The following is a 26,301-nucleotide window of genomic DNA, read 5'->3' as shown; positions in this document are numbered from 1 at the left end:
TCACCTGAGAGAAAGGAGCATAAAGCCAGAATGAGGGAAGCTAATCTGAGGATTCAGAGGGAAGAAATTGCCCTTGCCAAAGAGAAGCTTGCTCTGGCTAGAGAGCAAAAATTGTGTGGGTCAGAACCCACTGGTGGCAGCAACATTCCTAGAGATAGGGATAGGTCTTATGACCATAGAAACCTAAGCAAGATAGTCCCCCCATATCAGAATGGGGATGACATCCACAAATGGATGACTGCTTTGGAGAGGGCCTGCAAAGTACAGCAGGTACCCCGAAGTCAGTGGGCAGCTATCTTGTGGCTCTCCTTTTCTGACAAAGGTAGAGACAAGCTCCTCACAGTCAGTGATGAGGATGCAAACAATTACAAAGTCCTGAAGAGTGCTCTGATAGATGGGTTTGGCTTAACCACTGAGCAATATAGGTTGTTGTTCAGAGACACCCAGAAGACACAGACACAGGACTGGTCTGATTTTGTGGATTGTGCCACTAAGGCTTTGGAAGGTTGGTTAAATGGCAGCAAGGTGCAGGACTATACAGGATTGTACAACTTGATTATGAGGGAGCAGATCCTTAATAATTGTCAGAACCAGCTTCTCCATCAACACCTGGTAGACTCAGATTTGACCTCTCCCCAAGAATTGGGAAAGAGGGCAGATAAATGGGTCAGGACCAGGATTAGGCCTAAAAATCAGGGTGGTGACCAAAAGAAAGATACCACCAAGCCTCAAGAGAAGGGTGGGGATAAAGCAAAAGAGAAATCTTCCTCAGGGCCCCAAAACTCCACACAGGGTGGTGGGTCCCAAGCTCCCTCCTCTACCACAGTTAAAAAGCCTTACTGCCATGTGTGTAAAACACCTGGGCATTGGAAAACTGACAGCAGTTGTCCACAGGCTAAAAACAAAACTGTTCCTCCAACTACTCCTGTCACACCACCTATTACTGTCAGCAGTAATCCCCCAGGTGGTGGGAGTGCCCCCAAAAATTTGGTTGGGTTTTCTTGGGGAACACAGGGGGATCCTGGCTTAGCCAATTCCCCTACAGCAGCTACTCTTGTCTGTGATGGTGGCATGGGGTTTGCCAACTTCACTGCCTGTCCCAACACTTTGGGTAGGTACAGACAGGAACCCTACATCAATGGTAGAAAAGCTGAGGCCTACAGAGACACTGGAGCTAGCATCACTATGGTGGCCCATAGGCTAGTTCCCTCTGAGCAGCTTTTGCCTGGTTTCTCATACCAGGTAACTAACATTGATGGCAAACAGAACAGTCATCCCATGGCAGAGGTATGTCTCAGCTGGGGAGGTGTCACTGGCCCTAAAAGGGTGGCAGTGTCTCCAACCTTGCCTGTGGACTGCTTACTGGGGAATGACTTAGAACTCTCAGCTTGGGCTGGAGTTGAACAAGACACCCATTCCAAAATGGCAGGCCTTTCCAAAAAGGGTAGTGGGGTTGTGCCAGTCACAACCCCTGTCCAAGTAGCTTTCCTCCCTGAAAAGGTTGGAAGGGCAGTGGTAGCCACAGCCCAGGCACAGACAGACTTCCCTGTAGGGACTGGCAGAGCTGTGACAGTCACAGCTCAAACACAAACTGAGTGCCTTCCTGAAAAGGTTGGCAAGGCTGTAATGGTCTCAGCCCACACTCAGACTGATGTAGGTGTAGTGAAGCCTGAAACTATGGATCACTCCACACAAACAGAGAGTAGTGGGGAGGAAGAAAAGTCTCCCTCTCCCCAGACATTAGGAAGAGGTCAGCCTCCTCAGGGATCTGACCTCACCCCTTGTGAAGGAACTGCCCCAGAGGTAGCCAGGCCTGGCCTGGCAGAGCCTCTGATGTCAGTGGCCCCTTCCAAGGTGGGACCCAGTCTGGTGCAGGTAGCCTGCCTCTCTCTACCCTGCCTCAGTCAGCCCAGGGCTGCAGAGGTCAGGGAGGCCAGTGGACCCCAAGAGGGCCCCTGTCCACAAGAACCCCCCCTTCAAAAGAATGAGGATTGCCTGGTTAGTTGCCCTAGCCAGGTGATGGGTAAAAACATTCCTGAGGGATCCCCTTCACAGGTAGTTAGGGACCTCCCCCAGAGGGATTCTGTTGGGCACAGGCAAACATGGGACCTTAGGACCCCAAACCTGACCTGTCCCTCCAGTAAGCCCACAAAAGGGACCCAGCCTCCAGCTTTAGGTAGCCAGAGGCTGACCCTGAGAGCACAGTGCAACTCAGTTAGAGAAAGAAAGGCATCCAGGGTGGAGGATGATTGGAGGAAGCTGAGGCCTCACTTTGAGGACACTCACTTCAGTACTCCATCTCAACACCAGCCTTTTACTTTGCAAAAACACACCAAAGGTAGAGATTCCCTATGGTGGAGACCCTATGATATCTTTAGGATGAGGGATTGCTTAGTGGACCATGAGACAGGGGGTAACCATGCCAGTGCTGGTTCTTCCTTATATGGCCACTCAGGCAATAGAGGCTTACCTTGTCAAGGCCAGCCTTATCTCCTTTCGTTTGGGGGGGGTTGTGTAGGAAGGTGGATATCTGACTATGGTTACCCCCAACTTTTTGCCTAGTGTCTAGCTGGTTTTTCGACTTAGTTGGCCTGAGATCCTGCCATTCAGGGTCTCAGGCTGTCTGCTCTCTCTGTAAAATGGACTCCATGTACCCTAGGTACATAATCAATTGGTAAGGATCACCTTATTGGACCCTGTACAGTGTACCCTAGGTACCCAGGGCATAGGTGTACCCTAGGCCTCCCAGGGGCTGCAGCATGTATTATGCCACCCCTGGTCTGGCCTTCCAATCAGACACAACTGGCTGATCACTCAGCTGGGGCAAGGTCGTGTAATCACCCCTTGCTTAGGTGTAGTATTCCTATACCTACCTTATATATAGACACATGTGTACCTATCAGTCACTCCTATGGCAGGCCTTAACAATCCTGGAGGCAGAGTGCTTGGTAACATGTGAGATGGTGCTCTAGCATGAGCTGAGCCTGTCTGCAGCTTTCGGAACCATGTCCTTATAGCTGTTCTATGATATAGCCTACCATATACTCTTAAAGTGCCTTATAATCTTAAACGGTTATGGTAACTATGGTTTGGCTTTATCAAAACATGTCGTGTAAGGTGTCTAACACTTTGGAATAATACCCCCATACCATTTCTGGTGATGAGGATATTATTCCTCCCTTCTAGAGGGAGAGACATGTTAAAATCCTACTTTGCTGTTTATCTCTAACCAAAGCCTCAGCATCACAAAATGGATGCTGCTGCCACAGACACAAGTCTGACCTCCTGCTGCTGGGAGTGATCCCAGCCAGGGAGGCCTGGACAATAGGTTTCCTGCTTGGGGAGGTGCTAGCACCTCCCCAGACAGCCTTTAGTGTATTGGGGCAGGGTGGGCTGAAAGGAATGAGACATGCCTGGGGCACACAAGGTGTTCCTTGCATAGTCCAGTTCAAACCGGCGCTGGGGCACTCCAGCCCCAGCTCTGGCGCGAAACTGGACAAAGGGAAGTGGGTGTAACCACCCCCTCCCAGGTCCCACCCATAAGGCGTGACCTAGCAGGTATCCCAGCCCCCCAGATTAGTATAAGAGTGGGAGTTGGGCCTCAAGACTTTAGATTATCCTGAACCTGCAAAACTGAACAGAAACTCTGGACCTTCGACATTCGACGAAAGAAGAAGACTGAAGAATCTCCCTTGTAGCCAAGGAGTGGCTACCCTGTGCAAACAGGCACCATCAAGAGACTACCCTTTGCTTTGTGAAACGTTCGACGAGGAACCGACTGCAGAGCCCGACCAGAGCCTTGATTTCCAGACTTCTCCGACCCTCATCCACATCTGCAGCAGAGCTGAGATCCGTGGAGGCGACGAGCGACGTGGGACCGGCTACCTGGGAAAAGTGGCTAGTAACTTACAGCGCAGCTTCTGAGGTACCCTCGAAGTTGTGCACCGGGGATTGAGAAGCCCCAACCCCAAGCACCATCTGCACCGAAGACCAGCCCCCCACACTCCACGAGTCCTGCGTGGGGCCCTTCAGCATTTTCCTGCTTGCCGCGTCTGTCCGGTTGCTTGCCCGCTGGCTAGTGGCCTCTGTGACGACGCTCCCTGAAATCTTCTGCGCTGGTTTGGCTCCTCCAGACTGGCTCCCGCTTCTCTGCAAAGAAGAAGCACCCCAGACCTTCCTGGTCTGCACCAGAAGCAAGTCCCTTGTTCTTCGTGGGTTCCGCTTGCCAAGGCTTGGTGAGTCCTAGTCCAACTTCGACGCCGCCGACAGCAAGAGCCTTCGTGGGACAGCTCGCCTCCTGGTCCTGGTCGTCCTCGACGCTTCCTGGTCCTCCTGGCTGCAGCGACAAGCTTCACCTTCACCTGCAACTCTTCACGACATCGCCTGGTTCCTTCCTGGTTCCACGTGGTCACTGGCTAGTGACCTTGACTCTGTCCCCTCTGCTTGCAGGTTTCTTCTCTTCTTGATCCCAGCCTTGGGATCCACCGGACACTCTTCACTGACTGCCTGTCAGCATCTTTCTTCAGGCATCCATAGAAGTCGACGACGAAAACGACGCATCTTCACCCCTATGCACCCGCAGCCTGTGGGCTAGGTAACTTGGGTACTCCGGTGCTCATCAGGATAGTGACTATCCTAGTGTCTAGTTTTCAAGTCTCAACTTCCTAGCTACTCCGGAAGTGTCCTAAATCTATCTATTTCTAAACTGTAACATTGCTATTGACTTTTACGCATTACGCGTGAGTGTTTCCACTCTGCACACGAATCCCGGGGGCCTCCCACTTCCTAACTAACGCTAGTGTAGTGTAGCCCCAGCGATTCCCTAGGCCTAGGCCTATTCTATTTCCGTGACAGTGGTTCTTATACCACTTATTTAGTATATGGTTTGCGTGGCCCCTAGGGCCTAACTGTATTACTTACCTGTGTGACTTACTGTATGCATTAATAAGACTGTGTTGTACTTACCTCTAAACTCATAAAGAGTGCTGAGGGTTTGCTTAGAATAAATACACTTTATTTTATATATATATCTGTTGTGGTGTCCTTTCATTTGGTATTCAAGGGATTATATATGGTATCACAGCTGGCTTCACATGCCATTCAGAGTTTAGCCTAAGACTGCTCTTGTCCATGCTACCACTAGGATAGCTGGTCTATAAGGTTGACTTTACAACCAATCACCATAAGGGTATTTGGACTGATATAAGGTGTACACTATAACTAGTGACATCATACATCAGGCCAACTTCTCACATTGGTGGCAGCGGTGGGATCTGAGCTTGCTGTTGTAATACCATTGTAATCTTGAGATACTAAATTGAAAGATCACACAGATATTGTCTAGGTACATATAACATAGTTTATAATACTTAAGTCCTACTGGACTTAGTGGTTGTAGGTTGAAGGGAGTAACACACCCTGACTACAACTACTAGAGAGGTTTAGTAGAAACAACTAGTGTAGGTAGGTGCACACACCACACCCTCACTAGATCATGCCTCTGGGAGAAGATCAAGTAGATGCTCTCTCAGGAGGGGCAGGTCTGCAGAAGACCCCCTCTAGGTATGATACCTTAACATTCCAGGAGATGAGACAATTGTGTACCTCCAGAGGAATAAAACAGGGTGCAAACCCTACCCTTAGACAGCTAGTGGAGCTTCTGGAGGCCTATGATGCTGAAAGAGCTGCCAGGGATGGTGCCATAGCTGTAGATGGGGGTCTACCCACCACAGCTGGCTTCACATGCCATTCAGAGTTTAGCCTAAGACTGCTCTTGTCCATGCTACCACTAGGATAGCTGGTCTATAAGGTTGACTTTACAACCAATCACCATAAGGGTATTTGGACTGATATAAGGTGTACACTATAACTAGTGACATCATACATCAGGCCAACTTCTCACAGTCACGAACTGGACACCCCTCACGAGATGTTAGACCGCTGCATGGTGAATTCTCAGCATGCACGGACCTCTGGTATCAGAAGATAATGATGACATTTGTACTTAGTGCAAAACGAGTCCTTGTACATGATGTTCAGGGCTTTGAGATAAAGTTGTGCGAAGCTAGATGTGTAAACAAGTTTAGTTTAAGGGAAACTAATCCAACATTGTCATGCACGCAAATATGTGCAAAAGGTCACAGATGAAAATTTTATTTGTGAGGAAAATGTAGGAAATAAGCTGCTTCGCTACATGGGCCTAACTTGGGAATATAACAACACCCTCAGATCCAACCAGCCTATCCTCACAGGCGACCTATAGAACAACATATCCACCTTCAAACAAATGGATCTCAGACTGCGCCAACACCCTGGCTCCTATTAAGAAGGTCAGACATGCAGGAACTCGCACTCAAGCATGCTGGTACACAGAAGACCTAGGAGACTCCAAGCGCTATTGCAAAAAACTGGAAAGAAGAAGGAGAACCAGTTGAGACAACTCCCCTCAGAGACACCTCCAAATCCATCATTACAGGAAGAGTCCTTCAGAAACGGCATTACGCCCGATATCGGAGAGAAGTAACAGGGATATAATATTACTGAGACAGATTCATCGAATTTAAAGTTTAATAAACGCCCTGAGGAAGCCCCAGGCCGGATGGCCATGTAAAGGGGTGAAACACGTGTTGGCTGTTCTTTCACTCACTCTTATGAATGGAGTGACAACACCTTCCACTATAAATACCTAACAAAGTGAACCATTGTCCGACAGGAATTTTTTCCCTACAGAATACAGGAAACGAATCTTGCCCTGACAAACTTGTTGAAACACCTACAAATCCACACTCAGAAGTTACCATGCACAGATCAAAGAAGCCAGAAATGCTGTCCTCGTGTGCACACTAGAATCCTACTGCAACTCCTGCAAAGAACTCTTCAACATTGTCAAAGAATTTACTAGTCCAACAGCAGCCTCCAATACCATCATCCCCGCACAGATCCTCTGTGATGACCTCTCTGACTTTTTCCACAACAAAATACTCAAGATCGACACCAACTTCGCACCCCAACCCATCATAGAAGATTTCATCACACAACCCCCACCACCAACAGGAACACCTACCTCCTAACAAACTGAAGCCCTCTCACCACAGATGACACCACCAGAATCATACAGGCTATTTACTCAGGATTCCTCACAATGCCCTGCCCTCACCATTTGAACAACCTGGAAAGCACACTGATCAGCGCCAACCTCAACACCATCATCAGCTCCTCTGTCTTCAGCGGAAACTTCCTAGACAAATGGAAGTAAGCAGAAGTCATAGCTATCCTGAAGAAACCCTAGGCCAACCCTAAAGATCTCAGCAAATGCAGGCGCATCTCGCTCCTGCCTTTCCCAGCCCAAAGTCCTAGAGAAAGAGATTGACAACCAGCTCCCAGCCCATCTTGAACAGCACCACCTCCTGGACTCCACCCAGTCAGGGTTTCGCAGAAACCACAGCATAGAAACTGCCCTACTGGTAGCAACAGACGACATCTAGTCCAACATGCACAGAGGCTACACTGCTGCTCTCATCCTGCTCGACCTCTCAGAGGCTTTCGACAACATCTCCCATGGCACCCACATCGCCAGACTCCAGGACTCAGGAATCAAAGGGCCCGTCCTGAATTGGCTCACCTCCTTTCTTTCCAACAGGACTCAATGAGTCAGACTCTCCACTTTGATCTCTGGATTACAAGATGCTCATCAGCTGAGTCCCACAGGGCTCCTCCCTCAGCCCAGCCTTATTCAATGTGTATATGGCACCCTGCGCCCGCAGGATGTATGGTGCGACATCGCAATCGTTTACATCGCATCCCGTTACATCGGCGTCTTCACATCGCATGTACATGTAGAACGCAATCTTTCACCACGCTAACCATTACTTAGCTTACGCATTCAAACTCATGCAAAACACATTTACAATGCACACAAACACCCCGCATGGTTTAACATCGCAATTGTTTCCCAAATACCCCCCTACATAACACACACTCGCCTAAAGCCTAAATAAGTACCCTACACTTCCCTAAACCCTAATCCCTAACCCCTAATACACGACGCTAAACACACTGCCCTAAACCCTAAACACTACACTGTCCGCACAATCCCCAGCCACTGCCCTAAACCCTGAACACTAATCTCCAGACACTGCCCTAAACCCTAAACACTGCACTGTCATCACAATCCCCAGCCACTGCCCTAAACCCTAAACACTACACTGTCTGCACAATCTCCAGACACTGCCCTAAACCCTAATGTCCAGACACTGCCCTAAACCCTAATCTCCACACACTGCCCTAAACCCTAATCTCCACACACTGCCTAAACACTAAACTTTAAGCCCCCTTATCTCTTTCTCCTCGCGTCGTCCCAGTGCTACTCCGCCTCTTCCCCGGTGCTTGTCCGTGCCGCCTGCCTCACGTCCATTACACCACATATGATCTAAAAGCATATGCTTGGTAAATGCGCATGCAATGTAATGGTGTGCGGCGTAATGGTCTGCGTCCTAACGTCGCTTGCGTTGTAGCGCTTGCGACGTAAACACATGCGACCTAACGCATGTGTTGTAATGGATGTAACCCGCGCCCGCATCATAAGAACCCACTGCTTCAACAACGTCTCCTACACTGATGACACTCAACTCACCCTGTCCCTCACCAACCACAATACCACCACCAGAACCAAATGTACCACTTTGATATCTAACGTGGCCAACTGAATGCAAGAGAAATGCCTCAAACTTAACACAAACAAAATGCAGATCCTGATTTTTGGAAACGAGAGCTCCCCTTGGAAGTCCTCACATGACTTAGGTCCCACACCCACCCCCACGCCAGAAACCTCCGCATCATCCTTGATGTCAAACTCACGATGAACAAACAGGTCAACGCTGTGATCCCCATCCTGCTGCCACATCCTCAGAATGCTTTGCAAGATTTTCAAATGGCTCTCCATGCACACAAGATGCATGGTCACCCAGGTTCTTATAACCAGCAGATTAAACTATGGCAACGCACTCTACGTCAGCATTTCCAATCAGCTCAGGCAAAAACTCCAGGCCATCCAAAATACCACCACCAGATTCATCCTAGGCATCCCCAGAAGAGCTCACGTCACTCCTTACCTCACTGAACTGGCTTCCCACCCAGAAACGTTACAAATTCAAGCTGCTCATCCATGCCTACAAAGCCCTCTACAACAGAGGATCAGCATACCGCAATGACTGACTTCAACTCTACCAACCTTCCAGACAGCTACGTTCCCTCTCCCTTGCACCAGTGACGGCTCCTTCGCTGTGGTGGAGGAGCGTCGTCCCTCTTGCTATCCTCAAAACGTGAAAAATAGAACGATAATAAAACAGGTTTATTATAGTTTTCTTTTTCAGGTTCTGAGGACTGGGCGAGTCTTGGGGGCGGGGCCTTTGTGAGGGCAGTGACAGAGGGAGTGGTTGCACTGTGATCATTGCGTATGTCAGTTTGGCCGGCCGTCTAAGGCCTGCCAATCCCACATGCACACTGAGCTGTCTCAGCTGCGTTGCTGGGTTGGAGACAGCAAAGCACAGGCGCCCAATCTGTCTGGGAGTGCAAATTTACAGTGTTCAAGCCAATCCTGATGCTTCAAACATGAGAGCTGCGTCACGATTGGCCGCAGGTGAGCCTGGTAGCCTGTGTTGCAGCGAGGACACAGAGAAGGGCGGCAGGTAAGTTTGTGTTCCCTATTTTATTTTTAATGCTTTCTTGTCCGTTTACCCACCCTCCTTCCCCCTGTCGTCACCGTACCCCCCACCCTGGTACTCCGCCCACACAGCAGCCACTACTGCAAAGAGTACCTCATTGGTCATCAATAAGGAATCTCCTACCTTCCACTCTGAATCTCCGGAATAATACAGAGGAGACGCTGCCATCTCCCTCACTCCTGGCTCCTGTTACGTATACAATCGATAATCAAGGGCCAATCCTTCCACCTGTTTCGATGTACAGCACCCTTCTGCTCCACATAAGGGTTTGTGCTACAGTATATCAAAACATGCATAGCATACGTACTGTAATGCAAAGCAGCTCAATGACTATTCACTTACAGACAATATTTTCCCAACATAAGAGTGCATTGAAGAATTGCTTATTCAAAAATAGCAAATGGGGATTTGGAACTTCATACAACTGACCTTTGGAATACTAAATTAGACGCTAGATTAGGGCAAACACGAGCAAGTATTCAATCTTCTGTCCAATGATCTTCATGTCCAGTTTTTCTATTACTGGAAATATGGCCAGGTGTTTAACCAGCTTTTGACAAACGTCTTACCCCTTTTCCTTGACCAAGGTCATAGTTCATGACAGTGACATCAGCATCAGGATGAGTATCAGCCAGTCTTTGGTCTCATGGTGGGATAAAGGAACCATTACAGGCACTGAATGAGTGGAAGTCAGCTGTACTAGTTTGTGTTGAGCTCTGAGGGTCTGTGATTCCATGTGGTTCTGCTGTGCTGTCTGGAGGCACCAAAGAAAACAGTTAATCCCTTTATTCTTAATTGTCCGAATTCATTAAACATCGGTAGCCTCTGTTTAATGAATTTTACAAGTAACAATAAAGACATTAACTTGTTACTTTGTTTCCTGATGGCTTGCTATATAGCTGCAGAAACTTGCTGTCACCTTGGGATGTTGGTGCTATACAAGAGTGCCACCGAGAGCTGGGCGAGAACCAGCAGACGTCCCACAATAACTGACCCCGAATTAAACCATGGCATGTCGGCTGGCCTTGTCCTGAATATGGGAACTTCGTTCAAATCTGGGCTGGTATATTAAAGATAAGGAGGCCAGGTGAAGAATGAGGTCACAATGTGTACCAAAGCTAAAGCTGCCATTATAAAACAAAGGACCATTCTTGCAATCCCTATGCTTGATGAGTGTTAGAAATGCATAGCTGGGCAAAGAGCACTGTGTTTTTTCTCTTCCCTGGATGGCTTCTTTAAGGTTGAACACTAATGCCACCTCTGGTGTCCTCAAGTGTACTGCCGTGTCTCCCGTGGTATTCAAAGTGTCTAGCTAACTCTTGCACCTCTGTTGTTACAAGAGACTGTTGTCTCCTCTAGTATTCAGTGTGTTTTGGTACCCATGCACCTCTGTTGTTACAAGAGTCTACTGTGTCTCCCCTGGTGATCAATGTGTTTCTGTACCCATCCACCTCTGTTGTTACAAGAGTCTGTTGTCTCCCCTGGTATTCAGTGTGTTTTGGTACCCATGCACCTCTGTTGTTACAAGAGCCTACTGTGTCTTCGCTGTTGATCAATGTGTTTCTGTACCCGGGCACCCCTGTAAATGTTACAAGAGTCTGTTGTCTCCCCTGGTATTCAGTGTGTTTCGGTACCCATGCACCTCTGTTGTTACAAGAGTCTGTTGTCTCCCCTTGTGTTCAATGTGTTTCGGTCCCCATGCACCTCTGTTGTTACAAGAGTCTGTTTTCTCCCCTGCCCTTGTTTTCAATGTGTTTAGGTCCCCATGCACCTCTGTTGTTACAAGAGACTGTTGTCTCCCCTTGTATTCAATGTGTTTTGGTCCACATGCACCTCTGTTGTTACAGGAGTCTACTGTGTACCCGCTGGTATTCAATGTGTTTTGGTACCCATGCACCCCTGTTGTTAAAATTGTGTATCTGCTCGTATTCAATGTTTCAGCACACATCCATCTCTGTTGTTACAAGTCTATTGTATCTCCGCTCGTATTTAATGTGTTTCGGTACCCATGCACCTATGTTGTTACAAGAATCTGTGGTCTCCCCTTGTATTCAGTGTGTTTAGGTCCCTATGCATCTCTCTCCCAGGAGTATATTGTGTCTCCCCTTGTGTTCAATGTGTTTCGGTCCCCATGCGCCTCTGTTGTTACAAGAGTCTGTTGTCTCTGCTGGTATTCAGTGTGTTTCAGTATCCATGCACCTCTGTTGTTACAGGAGTCTACTGTGTACCCGCTGGTATTCAATGTGTTTCGGTACCCATGTACCCCTGTTGTTAAAACTGTGTATCTGCTTGTATTCAAGTCTCTAGCTAACCCTGCACCTCTGTTGTTACAAGAGTCTGTTGTCTCCGCTTGTATTCAGTGTGTTTAGGTCTCTATGCACCTCTGAAGAGTCTGTTGTCTCCGCTGGTATTCAGTGTGTTTAGGTCCCCATGCACCTCTGTTGTTACAGGAGTCTGTTGTCTCCCCTTGTATTCAGTGTGTTTAGGTCCCCATGCACCCCTGTTGTTACAGGAGTCTGTTGTCTCCCCTTGTGTTCACTGTGTTTCGTTACTCATGCACCTCTGTAGTTACAAGAGTCTGCTGTGTATCTGCTCGTATTCAAAGTGTTTCGGTACCCATGCACCTCTGTTGTTACAAGAGTCTACTGTATATCCACTGGTATTCAGTGTGTTTCAGCACACATCCATCTCAGTTGTTACAAGTCTATTGTATCTCTGCTCGTATTCAATGTGTTTCGGTACCCATGCACCCCTGTTGTTACAAGAGTCTGCTGTGTATCTGCTTGTATTCAGTGTGTTTCGTTACCCATGAACCTCTGTTGTTACAGGACTCTACTGTGTATCCGCTAGTATTCAGTGTGTGTAGGTCCCCATGCACCTCTGTTGTTACAGGAGTCTGTTGTCTCCCCTTGTGTTCAGTGTGATTCGGTACCCATGCATCTCTATTGTTACAAAACTCTGCTGTTTATCTGCTCGTATTCAGTGTGTTTTGTTACCCATGCACCTCTGTTGTTACAAGAGTCTGTTGTGTATCTACTGGTATTCAATGTGTTTCGGTCCCCCTGCACCTCTGTCGTTACAAGAGTCTCTTGTCTCCCCTTGTATTCAGTGTGTTTAGGTCCCCATGCATCTGTCTCCCAGGAGTATATTTTTTCTCCCCTAGTGTTCAGTGTGTTTCGGTCCCCATGCACCTCTGTTACTACAAGAGTCTGTTGTCTCCCCTTGTGTTCAATGTGTTTAGGTCCCCATGCACCTCTATTGTTACAGGAGTCAGTTGTCTCCCATTGTGTTCAGTGTGTTTTGGTACCCATGCACCTCTATTGTTACAAAACTCTGCTGTTTATCTGCTCGTATTCAGTGTGTTTAGGTCCCCATGCACCTCTGTCGTTACAAGAGTCTCTTGTCTCCCCTTGTATTCAGTGTGTTTCGGTCCACATGCACCTCTGTTACTACAAGAGTCGTTGTCTCCGCTCGTATTCAATGCCTTTTGGTACCCATGCACCTCTGTTGTTACAGGACTCTACTGTGTATCTGCTGGTATTCAATGTGTTTCGGTCCCTATGCACCCCTGTTATTAAAGCTGTGTATCTGCTCGTATTCAAAGTCTCTAGCTAACCCTGCACCTCTGTTGTTACAAGAGTCTGTTGTATATTCTCTGGTATTCAGTGTGTTTCGGTCCCCATGCACCTCTGCTGTTACAAAAGTCTGCTGTGTATTCTCTGGTATTCAGTGTGTTTTGGTACCCATGCACCTCTGTTGTCCCAGGAGTCAGTTGCCTCTCTGCTTGTATTCAGTGTGTTTAGGTCTCCAAGCACCGCTGTTGTCCCATGAGTCGGTTGAGTCTCTGCTTGTATGCAGTGTGTTTAGGTCCCCATGCACCTCTGTTGTCCCATTAGTCGGTTAAGTCTCTGCTTGTATTCAGTGTGTTTCGGTCCCCATGCACCTCTGTTGTCCCATTAGTCGGTTGAGTCTCTGCTTGTATTCAGTGTGTTTCGGTCCCCATGCACCTCTTTTGTCCCATGAGTTGGTTGAGTCTCTGCTTGTATGCAGTGTGTTTAGGTCCCCATGCACCTCTTTTGTCCCATGAGTCGGTTGAGTCTCTGCTTGTATTCAGTGTGTTTCGGTCGCCATGCACTTCTTTTGTCCCATGAGTCGGTTGAGTCTCTGCTTGTATGCAGTGTGTTTAGGTCCCCATGCACCTCTGTTGTCCCATGAGTCGTTTGAGTCTCTGCTTGTATGCAGTGTGTTTAGGTCCCCATGCACCTCTGTTGTCCCATTAGTTGGTTGAGTCTCTGCTTGTATTCAGTGTGTTTCGGTACCCATGCACCACTGTTGTCCCATGAGTCGGTTGAATCTCTGCTTGTATTCAGTGTGCTTAGGTCCCCATGCAGCTGCTGTCCCATGAGTCGCTTGAGTCTCTGCTTGTATTCAGTGTGTTTCGGTCCCCGTGCATCTCTGTTGTCCCATGAGTCGGTTGAGTCTCTGCTTGTATTCAGTGTGTTTAGGTACCCATGCACCCCCGTTGTTACAGGAGTCGGTTGCCCCTCTGCTTGTATTCAGTGTGTTTCGGTACCCATGCACCTCTCTTGTCCCAGGAGTCGGTTGCCTCTCTGCTTGTATTTAGTGTGATTAGGTCCCCATGCATCTATGTTGTCCCAGGAGTCTGTTGTTTCCCCTTGCATTCAGTGTGTTTAGGTCCCCATGCATCTCTGTCCCAGAAGTATATTTTGTCTCCACTGGTATTCAGTGCGTTTAGGTCCCCATGCACCCCTGTTATTACAGGAGTCTGTTGTCTCCGCAGGTATTCAGTGTATTTCGGTACCCATGCACCTCTGTTGTCCCATGAGTCGTTTGAGTCTCTGCTTGTATTCAGTGTGTTTAGGTGTCCATGCACCTCTGTTGTCCCATGAGTCGTTTGAGTCTCTGCTTGTATTCAGTGTATTTCGGTACCCATACACCTCTGTTGTCCCAAGAGTCGATTGAGTCTCTGCTTGTATTCAGTGTGTTTAGGTACCCATGCACCTCTGTTGTTAAAGGAGGCTGTTGCCTCCCCTTGTATTCAGTGTGTTTAGGTCCCCATGCACCTCTGTTGTTACAGGAGTCTGTTGCCTCCCCTTGTATTCAGTGTGTTTAGGTACCTATGCACCTCTATTGTCCCAGGAGTTGGTTGCCTCTCTGCTTGTATTGTGTGTTTAGGTGCACATGCACCTCTGTTGTCCTAGGAGTCGGTTGCCTCTCTGCTTGTATTCAGTGTGTTTAGGTACCCATGCACCTCTGTTGTTAAAGGAGGCTGTTGCCTCCCCTTGTATTCAGTGTGTTTAGGTCCCCATGCACCTCTGTTGTTAAAGGAGGCTGTTGCCTCCCCTTGTATTCAGTGTGTTTAGGTACCTATGCACCTCTATTGTCCCAGGAGTTGGTTGCCTCTCTGCTTGTATTGTGTGTTTAGGTGCACATGCACCTCTGTTGTCCTAGGAGTCGGTTGCCTCTCTGCTTGTATTCAGTGTGTTTAGGTCCCCGTGCACCTGCTGTCCCATGAGTCGCTTGAGTCTCTGCTTGTATGCAGTGTGTTTAGGTCCCCATGCACCTCTGTTGTCCCAGGAGTCTGTTGCATCTCTGCTTGTATTGTGTGTTTAGGTACACATGCACCTCCGTTGTCCCGGGAGTGAGCTGCGTCTCTGCTTGTATTCAGTGTGTTTAGGTCCCCATGCACCTCTGTTGTTAAAGGAGGCTGTTGCCTCCCCTTGTATTCAGTGTGTTTAGGTCCCCATGCACCTCTGTTGTTACAGGAGTCTGTTGCCTCCCCTTGTATTCAGTCTGTTTAGGTCCCCATGCACCCTTGTTGTTACAGGAGTCTGTTGTCTCCGCTGGTATTCAGTGTATTTCGGTACCCATGCACCTCTGTTGTCCCAGGAGTCAGTTGCCTCTCTGCTTGTATTCAGTGTGTTTAGGTCTCCAAGCACCGCTGTTGTCCCATGAGTCGGTTGAGTCTCTGCTTGTATGCAGTGTGTTTAGGTCCACATGCACCTCTGTTGTCCCAGGAGTCGGTTGCGTCTCCCCTTGTATTCAGTCTGTTTAGGTTCCCATGCACCTCTGTTGTTACAGGAGTCTGCTGTGTATCTGCTCGTATTCAATGTGTTTCGGTACCCATGCACCTCTATTGTTACAAAACTCTGCTGTTTATCTGCTCGTATTCAGTGTGTTTCGGTCCCCATGCACCTCTGTTGTCCCAGGAGTCAGTTGCGTCTCTGCTTGTATTCAGTGTGTTTAGGTCCCCATGCACCTCTTTTGTCCCATAAGTCGGTTGAGTCTCTGCTTGTATTCAGTGTGTTTCGGTCCCCATGCACCTCTGTTCTCCCATTAGTCGGTTGAGTCTCTGCTTGTATTCAGTGTGTTTAGACCTCCATGCACCTCTGTTGTCCCATGAGTCGGTTGCGTCTCTGCTTGTATTCAGTGTGTTTAGGTCTCCATGCACCTCTGTTGTCCCATTAGTCGGTTGAGTCTCTGCTTGTATCCAGTGTGTTTAGGTCCCCATGCACCTCTTTTGTCCCATAAGTCGGTTGAGTCTCTGCTTGTATTCAGTGTGTTTCGGTCCCCATGCACCTCTGTTCTCCCATTAGTCGGTTGAGTCTCTGCTTGTATTCAGTGTGTTTCGGTCCCCATGCACCTCTTTTGTCCCATGCGTCGGTTGAGTCTCTGCTTGTATGCAGTGTGTTTAGGTCCCCATGCACCTCTGTTGTCCCATGAGTCGTTTGAGTCTCTGCTTGTATGCAGTGTGTTTAGGTCCCCATGCACCTCTGTTGTCCCATTAGTTGGTTGAGTCTCTGCTTGTATTAAGTGTGTTTTGGTACCCATGCACCACTGTTGTCCCATGAGTCGGTTGAGTCTCTGCTTGTATTCAGTGTGCTTAAGTCCCCATGCACCTGCTGTCCCATGAGTCGCTTGAGTCTCTGCTTGTATGCAGTGTGTTTAGGTCCCCATGCACCTCTGTTGTCCCATTAGTCGGTTGAGTCTCTGCTTGTATTCAGTGTGTTTCGGTCCCCATGCATCTCTGTTGTCCCATGAGTCGGTTGAGTCTCTGCTTGTATTCAGTGTGTTTAGGTACCCATGCACCCCCGTTGTTACAGGAGTCGGTTGCCCCTCTGCTTTTATTCAGTGTGTTTCGGTACCCATGCACCTCTCTTGTCCCAGGAGTCGGTTGCGTCTCTGCTTGTATTTAGTGTGATTAGGTCCCCATGCATCTATGTTGTCCCAGGAGTCTGTTGTTTCCCCTTGCATTCAGTGTGTTTAGGTCCCCATGCATCTCTGTCCCAGGAGTATATTTTGTCTCCACTGGTATTCAGTGCGTTTAGGTCCCCATGCACCCCTGTTATTACAGGAGTCTGTTGTCTCCGCCGGTATTCAGTGTATTTCGGTACCCATGCACCTCTGTTGTCCCATGAGTCGTTTGAGTCTCTGCTTCTATTCAGTGTGTTTAGGTGTCCATGCACCTCTGTTGTCCCATGAGTCGTTTGAGTCTCTGCTTGTATTCAGTGTGTTTCGGTACCCATGCACCTCTGTTGTCCCATGAGTCGATTGAGTCTCTGCTTGTATTCAGTGTGTTTAGGTACCTATGCACCTCTATTGTCCCAGGAGTTGGTTGCCTCTCTGCTTGTATTGTGTGTTTAGGTGCACATGCACCTCTGTTGTCCTAGGAGTCGGTTGCCTCTCTGCTTGTATTCAGTGTGTTTAGGTCCCCGTGCACCTGCTGTCCCATGAGTCGCTTGAGTCTCTGCTTGTATGCAGTGTGTTTAGGTCCCCATGCACCTCTGTTGTCCCAGGAGTCTGTTGCATCTCTGCTTGTATTGTGTGTTTAGGTACACATGCACCTCTGTTGTCCCAGGAGTGAGCTGCGACTCTGCTTGTATTCAGTGTGTTTAGGTCCCCATGCACCTCTGTTTTTAAAGGAGGCTGTTGCCTCCCCTTGTATTCAGTGTGTTTAGGTCCCCATGCACCTCTGTTGTTACAGGAGTCTGTTGCCTCCCCTTCTATTCAGTGTGTTTAGGTCCCCATGCACCTCTGTTGTCCCAGGAGTTAGTTGCGTCTCTGCTTGTATTCAGTGTGTTTAGGTCCCCTTGCATCTCTGTTGTCTCAGGAGTCGGTTGCGTCTCCCCTTGTATTCAGTCTGTTTAGGTCCCCATGCACCCCTGTTGTTACAGGAGTCTGTTGTCTCCGCTGGTATTCAGTGCATTTCGGTACCCATGCACCTCTGTTGTCCCAGGAGTCAGTTGCCTCTCTGCTTGTATTCAGTGTGTTTAGGTCTCCAAGCACCGCTGTTGCCCCATGAGTCGGTTGAGTCTCTGCTTGTATGCAGTGTGTTTAGGTCCACATGCACCTCTGTTGTCCCAGGAGTCGGTTGCGTCTCCCCTTGTATTCAGTCTGTTTAGGTTCCCATGCACCTCTGTTGTTACAGGAGTCTGCTGTTTATCTGCTCGTATTCAGTGTGTTTCGGTACCCATGCACCTCTATTGTTACAAAACTCTGCTGTTTATCTGCTCGTATTCAGTGTGTTTCGGTCCCCATGCACCTCTGTTGTCCCAGGAGTCAGTTGCGTCTCTGCTTGTATTCAGTGTGTTTAGGTCTCCATGCACCTCTGTTGTCCCAGGAGTCGGTTGCCCCTTTGCTTGTATTCAGTGTGTTTAGGTCCCCATGCACCTCTGTTGTCCCATCAGTTGGTAGAGTCTCTACTTGTATTCAGTGTGTTTAGGTACCCATGCACCTCTGTTGTCCCAGGAGTCGGTTGCCTCTCTGCTTGTATTCAGTGTGTTTAGGTCCTATGCACCTCTGTTGTCCCATCAGTCGGTTGAGTCTCTACTTGTATTCAGTATGTTTAGGTACCCATGCACCTCTGTTGTCCCATGAGTCGTTTGAGTCTCTGCTTGTATTCAGTGTGTTTCGGTACCCATGCACCTCTGTTGTTACAGGAGTCTGTTGTCTCTGCTGGTATTCAGTGTATTTCGGTACCCATGCACCTCTGTTGTCCCAGGAGTCAGTTGCGTCTCTGCTTGTATTCAGTGTGTTTAGGTCCACATGCACCTCTGTTGTCCCAGGAGTCGGTTGCATCTCCCCTTGTATTCAGTCTGTTTAGGTCCCCATGCACCTCTGTTGTTACAGGAGTCTGCTGTTTATCTGCTCGTATTCAGTGTGTTTCGGTACCCATGCACTTCTGTTGTCCCATGAGTCGTTTGAGTCTCTGCTTGTATTCAGTGTGTTTCGGTACCCATGCACCTCTGTTGTTACAGGAGTCTGTTGTCTCCGCTGGTATTCAGTTTATTTCGGTACCCATGCACCTCTGTTGTCCCAGGAGTCAGTTGCGTCTCTGCTTGTATTCAGTGTGTTTAGGTCCCCTTGCATCTCTGTTGTCTCAGGAGTCGGTTGCGTCTCCCCTTGTATTCAGTCTGTTTAGGTCCCCATGCACCCCTGTTGTTACAGGAGTCTGCTGTTTATCTGCTCGTATTCAGTGTGTTTCGGTACCCATGCACCTCTATTGTTACAAAACTCTGCTGTTTATCTGCTCGTATTCAGTGTGTTTCGGTCCCCATGCACCTCTGTTGTCCCAGGAGTCAGTTGCGTCTCTGCTTGTATTCAGTGTGTTTAGGTCTCCATGCACCTCTGTTGTCCCAGGAGTCGGTTGCCCCTTTGCTTGTATTCAGTGTGTTTAGGTCCCCATGCACCTCTGTTGTCCCATCAGTTGGTAGAGTCTCTACTTGTATTCAGTGTGTTTAGGTACCCATGCACCTCTGTTGTCCCAGGAGTCGGTTGCCTCTCTGCTTGTATTCAGTGTGTTTAGGTCCTATGCACCTCTGTTGTCCCATCAGTCGGTTGAGTCTCTACTTGTATTCAGTATGTTTAGGTACCCATGCACCTCTGTTGTCCCATGAGTCGTTTGAGTCTCTGCTTGTATTCAGTGTGTTTCGGTACCCATGCACCTCTGTTGTTACAGGAGTCTGTTGTCTCTGCTGGTATTCAGTGTATTTCGGTACCCATGCACCTCTGTTGTCCCAGGAGTCAGTTGCGTCTCTGCTTGTATTCAGTGTGTTTAGGTCCACATGCACCTCTGTTGTCCCAGGAGTCGGTTGCATCTCCCCTTGTATTCAGTCTGTTTAGGTCCCCATGCACCTCTGTTGTTACAGGAGTCTGCTGTTTATCTGCTCGTATTCAGTGTGTTTCGGTACCCATGCACTTCTGTTGTCCCATGAGTCGTTTGAGTCTCTGCTTGTATTCAGTGTGTTTCGGTACCCATGCACCTCTGTTGTTACAGGAGTCTGTTGTCTCCGCTGGTATTCAGTTTATTTCGGTACCCATGCACCTCTGTTGTCCCAGGAGTCAGTTGCGTCTCTGCTTGTATTCAGTGTGTTTAGGTCCCCTTGCATCTCTGTTGTCTCAGGAGTCGGTTGCGTCTCCCCTTGTATTCAGTCTGTTTAGGTCCCCATGCACCCCTGTTGTTACAGGAGTCTGTTGTCTCCGCTGGTATTCAGTGTATTTCGGTACCCATGCACCTCTGTTGTCCCAGGAGTCAGTTGCCTCTCTGCTTGTATTCAGTGTGTTTAGGTCTCCATGCACCTCTGTTGTCCCAGGTGTCGGTTGCCCCTCTGTTTGTATTCAGTGTGTTTGGGTCCCCATGCACCTCTGTTGTCCCATCAGTCGGTTGAGTCTCTACTTGTATTCAGTATGTTTAGGTACCCATGCACCTCTGTTGTCCCATGAGTCGTTTGAGTCTCTGCTTGTATTCAGTGTGTTTCGGTACCCATGCACCTCTGTTGTTACAGGAGTCTGTTGTCTCTGCTGGTATTCAGTGTATTTCGGTACCCATGCACCTCTGTTGTCCCAGGAGTCAGTTGCGTCTCTGCTTGTATTCAGTGTGTTTAGGTCCACATGCACCTCTGTTGTCCCAGGAGTCGGTTGCATCTCCCCTTGTATTCAGTCTGTTTAGGTCCCCATGCACCTCTGTTGTTACAGGAGTCTGCTGTTTATCTGCTCGTATTCAGTGTGTTTCGGTACCCATGCACTTCTGTTGTCCCATGAGTCGTTTGAGTCTCTGCTTGTATTCAGTGTGTTTCGGTACCCATGCACCTCTGTTGTTACAGGAGTCTGTTGTCTCCGCTGGTATTCAGTTTATTTCGGTACCCATGCACCTCTGTTGTCCCAGGAGTCAGTTGCGTCTCTGCTTGTATTCAGTGTGTTTAGGTCCCCTTGCATCTCTGTTGTCTCAGGAGTCGGTTGCGTCTCCCCTTGTATTCAGTCTGTTTAGGTCCCCATGCACCCCTGTTGTTACAGGAGTCTGTTGTCTCCGCTGGTATTCAGTGTATTTCGGTACCCATGCACCTCTGTTGTCCCAGGAGTCAGTTGCCTCTCTGCTTGTATTCAGTGTGTTTAGGTCTCCATGCACCTCTGTTGTCCCAGGTGTCGGTTGCCCCTCTGTTTGTATTCAGTGTGTTTGGGTCCCCATGCACCTCTGTTGTCCCATCAGTTGGTAGAGTCTCTACTTGTATTCAGTGTGTTTAAGTACCCATGCACCTCTGTTGTCACAGGAGTTGGTTGCTTCTCTGCTTGTATTCAGTGTGTTTCGGTACCCATGCACCTCTCTTGTCCCAGGAGTCGGTTGCCTCTCTGCTTGTATTCAGTGTGTTTAGGTCCTATGCACCTCTGTTGTCCCATCAGTCGGTTGAGTCTCTACTTGTATTCAGTGTGTTTAGGTACCCATGCACCTCTGTTGTCCCTTGAGTCGTTTGAGTCTCTGCTTGTATTCAGTGTGTTTCGGTACCCATGCACCTCTGTTGTTACAGGAGTCAGTTGCGTCTCTGCTTGTATTCAGTGTGTTTAGGTCCACATGCACCTCTGTTGTCCCAAGAGTCGGTTGCGTCTCCCCTTGTATTCAGTCTGTTTAGGTCCCCACGCATCTCTGTTGTTACAGGAGTCTGTTGTCTCCGCTGGTATTCAGTGTATTTCGGTACCCATGCACCTCTGTTGTCCCAGGAGTCGGTTGCGTCTCCCCTTGTATTCAGTCTGTTTAGGTCCCCATGCACCTCTGTTGTTACAGGAGTCTGACGTTTATCTGCTCGTATTCAGTGTGTTTCGGTACCTATGCACCTCTGTTGTCCCAGGAGTCAGTTGCGTCTCTGCTTGTATTCAGTGTGTTTCAGTACCCATGCACCTCTGTTGTCCCAGGAGTTGTTTGCCCCACTGCTTGTATTCAGTGTGTTTAGGTCCCCTTGCACCTCTGTTGTCCCATCAGTTGGTTGAGTCTCTACTTGTATTCAGTGTGTTTAGGTCCCCATGCACCTCTGTTGTCCCAGGAGTCGGTTGCTTCTCTGCTTGTATTCAGTGTGTTTAGGTCCCCATGCACCTCTGCTGTTACAAAAGTCTGCTGTGTATTCTCTGGTATTTAGTGTGTTTTGTTACCCATGCACCCCTGTTGTTACAGGAGTCTGTTGTGTCCGCTGGTATTCAGTGTATTTTGGTACCCATGCACCTCTGTTGTCCCATGAGTCGGTTGCCTCTCTGCTTGTATTCAGTGTGTTTAGGTACCCATGCACCTCTGTTGGCTCAGGAGTCAGTTGTCTCTCTGCTTCAGTGTGTTTCAATCAATCAATCAATCAGGGGTTTATAAAGCTTGCTACTCACCCGTGAGGGTCTGAAGGCGCTGGGGGGAGGGGGGTGCAGCTCCGGGTCCGTCTCTGCTTGTATTCAGTGTTGAGGTCCCCATCAGTGGATTGTCCTCAGCAGAGACCCATAGCATACCAGATGTAATGCTGCTGATGCCCAGGTACACATTTGAAGGAGGGGTCGGGGGAGGGGGCACCTGTAGACGCAATAATACTTTTGTCCTTTGCCCCTAGGTCTACGGTTGTCGGTTGTGTTGGGGGATCACATATCACGTGTGCACAATTTTTGTGCAAAGGTTGGTGTGTGTGTATGCGCGTTTCACAAAAGGGTTCTGTTCAGATCTCTCCACGACCTATCTATTCCGCGTCACATGGTTTCTGGCGGCGTTGAGAGCTGGTGACGGCGTGACCAGAAGACATCCATTTACAGTAAAAAGGCAATATTTCTTTTAACCCGGTCACTTCTTGGTAGCACTAGCATACAGGGGTGTATGGGGCGGCGCCTGGCTCTGACTGTATGAACCCTGCATCTGCTTCCCCTTGTATACATGACTTTGAGACTGTTGAGCAAAATAACATGGGACAACCGTGTCCTCTTGGGGACCCTGTTTGTTGTGAAACTCGGGCCCTGGGCAGTCCGGACCCCTGCACGTTTTGTAACATTACACATTGGAATAGTTGTCATTGCACACGGCAGATGTGCGTGTGCCTTCTGTTACACGCAACAGCTGCTCACACGTTTAGGCTAATATCACAGTAAGTGTGTTTGTCTGCCCAGAGACTGATTGCCCGCTCCCCTGTGGTGATTGATTGCCCGCTCCCCTGTGGTGATTGATTGCCCACTCCCCCTGTGGTGACTGATTACCCGCTCCCACTGTGGGGATTGATCGCCCGCTGCCCCCCTGTGGTGATTGATTGCCCGCTCCCCCCCTGTGGTGATTGATTGCCCGCTGCCCCCCTGTGGTGATTGATTGCCCGCTCCCCCTGTGGTGATTGATTGCCCGCTCCCCCTGTGGTGATTGATTGCCCGCTCCCCCCCTGTGGTGATTGATTGCCCGCTCCCCCCCTGTGGTGATTGATTGCCCGCTCCCCCTGTGGTGATTGATTGCCCGCTCCCCCTGTGGTGATTGATTGCCCACTCCCCCTGTGGTGACTGATTACCCGCTCCCACTGTGGGGATTGATCGCCCGCTGCCCCCCTGTGGTGATTGATTGCCCGCTCCCCCCCTGTGGTGATTGATTGCCCGCTCCCCCCCTGTGGTGATTGATTGCCCGCTCCCCCTGTGGTGATTGATTGCCCGCTCCCCCTGTGGTGATTGATTGCCCGCTCCCCCCCTGTGGTGATTGATTGCCCGCTGCCCCCCTGTGGTGATTGATTGCCCACTCCCCCTGTGGTGACTGATTACCCGCTCCCACTGTGGGGATTGATCGCCCGCTGCCCCCCTGTGGTGATTGATTGCCCGCTCCCCCCCTGTGGTGATTGATTGCCCGCTGCCCCCCTGTGGCGACTGATTGCCCTCTCCCACTGTGGGGATTGATTGCCCGCTGCCCCCCTGTGGTGTTTGATTGCCCGCTGCCCCCCCTGTGGTGATTGTTTGCCCGCTCCCCCCTGTGGTCATTGATTGCCCGCTCCCCCCTGTGGTGATTGATTGCCCGCTCCCCCCTGTGGTGATTGATTGCTCTCCCCCCTGTGGTGATTGCTTGCTCACTCCCCCGTGTGCTGTTTTTTTGCCCGCTCCCCCTGTGGTGATTGCTTGCCCGCTGCCCCCCTGTGGTGATTGCCTGCCCGCTGCCCCTCCTGTGGTGATTGATTGCCCTCTGCCCCCCTGTGGTCCGCCCGCACACTCATGATGTGTTTTACTTGATTTCTGATTTTCAAGGCGTCGCCTACCTGCTGCGGCTGAATGTCCCTGCAGGACGCGCTCCCTCGCCACACCTCCGCCGCCGGCTCCCTGCAGCCTCTGGAGCCGGGCTGCGCTGCCCTTTGTGCCTTTAATGAGCATCCGCAGTTGATGCTTGGGGCAGATAAGCTTCGGGGTTGATCCACGGGACTCCCCGTGCCAAAGGTACAGCACTCAAGGGCCCGGGACACCAAGGTAGCACGCGCCGCGGTTCTGATTATCAACAACAATCCAGAAACAATCCCTTCAGGGCTCTGATGTCACAGCAGTGAAAGCCCACACGCGTGTGACTTCTGCCACCACCAACAGAAACCCTTCAACAGGGCCCTGCTACCTCCAAGCAAAGGGAGCCTCGGCGCACCTGCGGCGCGAGGAGGAACTCTCAAGAACAGGGAAAGACCCCCTGCTCTGATCAGCAAACTCCAACGCCTTTCAAAGGGAAGACGTCATTCCAAACTGCAAACGAGTAGTTGTAAATCTCCTTTATCCACTAGTTCCATCATACAAATGTAAACTGTAACTGGAGGGCTCCACAGCTAACACTCCTAGGGCTTCCCGCACAAACTATGCACAATCCTTTCACTAACATTTTACAGAAATCGAAAGCCCCCCTGCCAGCAGGCATTATAGAGCCCTGAGCAGCAACGAACATGTTCGATGGCGGCTGTCGCCAAGTTGCCGGAGCTCCGCGGGCCTGATTTGGGTCCCGGGGTTGGGTTACTCCGTCACTACGGTGCTAGATATCCTGTCTGCCAAAATATAAATCCAATAGGATATATAGGCAGATATTTCAGTTGACCCGTCCGCAGAAATATAAATCCCATAGGATATAATGGCATTGATATTTCAGCTGACACGTCCGCAGAAATATAAATCCCATAGGATATAATGGCATTGATATTTCGGTGGACCTGTCTGCTGAAATATAAATCCCATAGGATATAATGGCATTGATATTTCGGTGGACATGACCGCGGAAATATAAATCCCATAGGATATAATAGCAGTGATATTTCAGCTGACACGTCCGCAGAAATATAAATCCCATAGGATATAATGGCATTGATATTTTGGTGGACCTGTCCCCTGAAATATAAATCCCATAGGATATAATGGTAGTTACGTTTTGGTGCCTGGGATATCCGTTCCCGCTGTGAAGTAACCCGTCCGCCGAAATGTAAATCAGGCCCTAAGTGTACCCAGGCCTTGCCCGGGTACCTCCCCCAGCCCAGACTGGTTAGTTGCCTTCTTGTACGTGAAGTACGGAGTCATTGCAATGGAGACACTGAGCTCCTCTGCGTCAGTCTTGTTCCCCAGGGTGTCACTTGGAGCCCTTTGGGGAAACGTCTCCTGTGTTCACAGCTACCCAGCAGTAATTCTATAAACAATCTATGGAAGCCTGCGATCCCTGTATAAAAACTGGTCTTACTCCCTTGTTATAGTCTAGTTTTGACATCATTAGTTTCTCTAAGAAGAAAACAGCTCTTTATTGTAGTTCAGTTGTGGCATAGTGCCCGCAGGCACTGTGAGACCCACATCACTGGTCCCAACATCCACACCGTTAAAGGAAAGGGTAGCTTCTCCCAACCCTGGCATCATAACTTTGTATTCTGAAACTTGACTAATTGACTGTTAGTGTTAAAATGTTTATTTATTGCAGTGCCAGAGGTAATCTTGGGCACCTCGATTCTATCACAATGTTATCCACACAGTCTACAGCACAAAAGAAGCTTTGGGGCTGCTTAAGAGTATGCGTCTGCAAGAAACAGCCGGCTGAACAATTATATTCTTATTTTTACACATTTTTTATACATAATCTAAAACCAGAAAATCTCATATTAGAAGGGGCAAGAAACTAAGGATTTAATTGCGGCTAAGAGTGGGGTGGCTGACAATTTGATCATGTATTAAAGAATTCAAATATGTCCTGCCATATGTAATAAGGTGTTTGCAAGTCACATTGTATTAACATGACCTTATTAAAAGAACTTTGCGGCTTGTTCTATTTCGTCGCTGCCCCTTGCCCTCCTCAGTTACT

The 26,301-nt window shown here is 49.1% G+C and overlaps 1 protein-coding gene across 1 annotated transcript in view; it reads right to left on the bottom strand.

Annotated features, from left to right (window-relative positions):
• The window catches only part of ABCC10 (ATP binding cassette subfamily C member 10), a 209,649-nt gene extending 185,327 nt beyond the window's left edge, over window positions 1-24,322 (bottom strand). The window contains exon 1 of the mRNA XM_085610306.1: window positions 24,254-24,322. The gene's annotated coding sequence lies outside the window, so the exon portion shown is untranslated. The remainder of the gene's footprint in view (window positions 1-24,253) is intronic.
• Between the last annotated feature and the right edge of the window lie 1,979 nt (window positions 24,323-26,301).

Source organism: Triturus cristatus, chromosome 6 (genome assembly GCF_964204655.1).
Source record: "Triturus cristatus chromosome 6, aTriCri1.1, whole genome shotgun sequence".
NCBI classification, from domain to species: Eukaryota; Metazoa; Chordata; class Amphibia; order Caudata; family Salamandridae; genus Triturus; species Triturus cristatus.
Note: the sequence above shows the minus strand (reverse complement) of the source record. Positions and strands in the feature narration are given on the sequence as shown.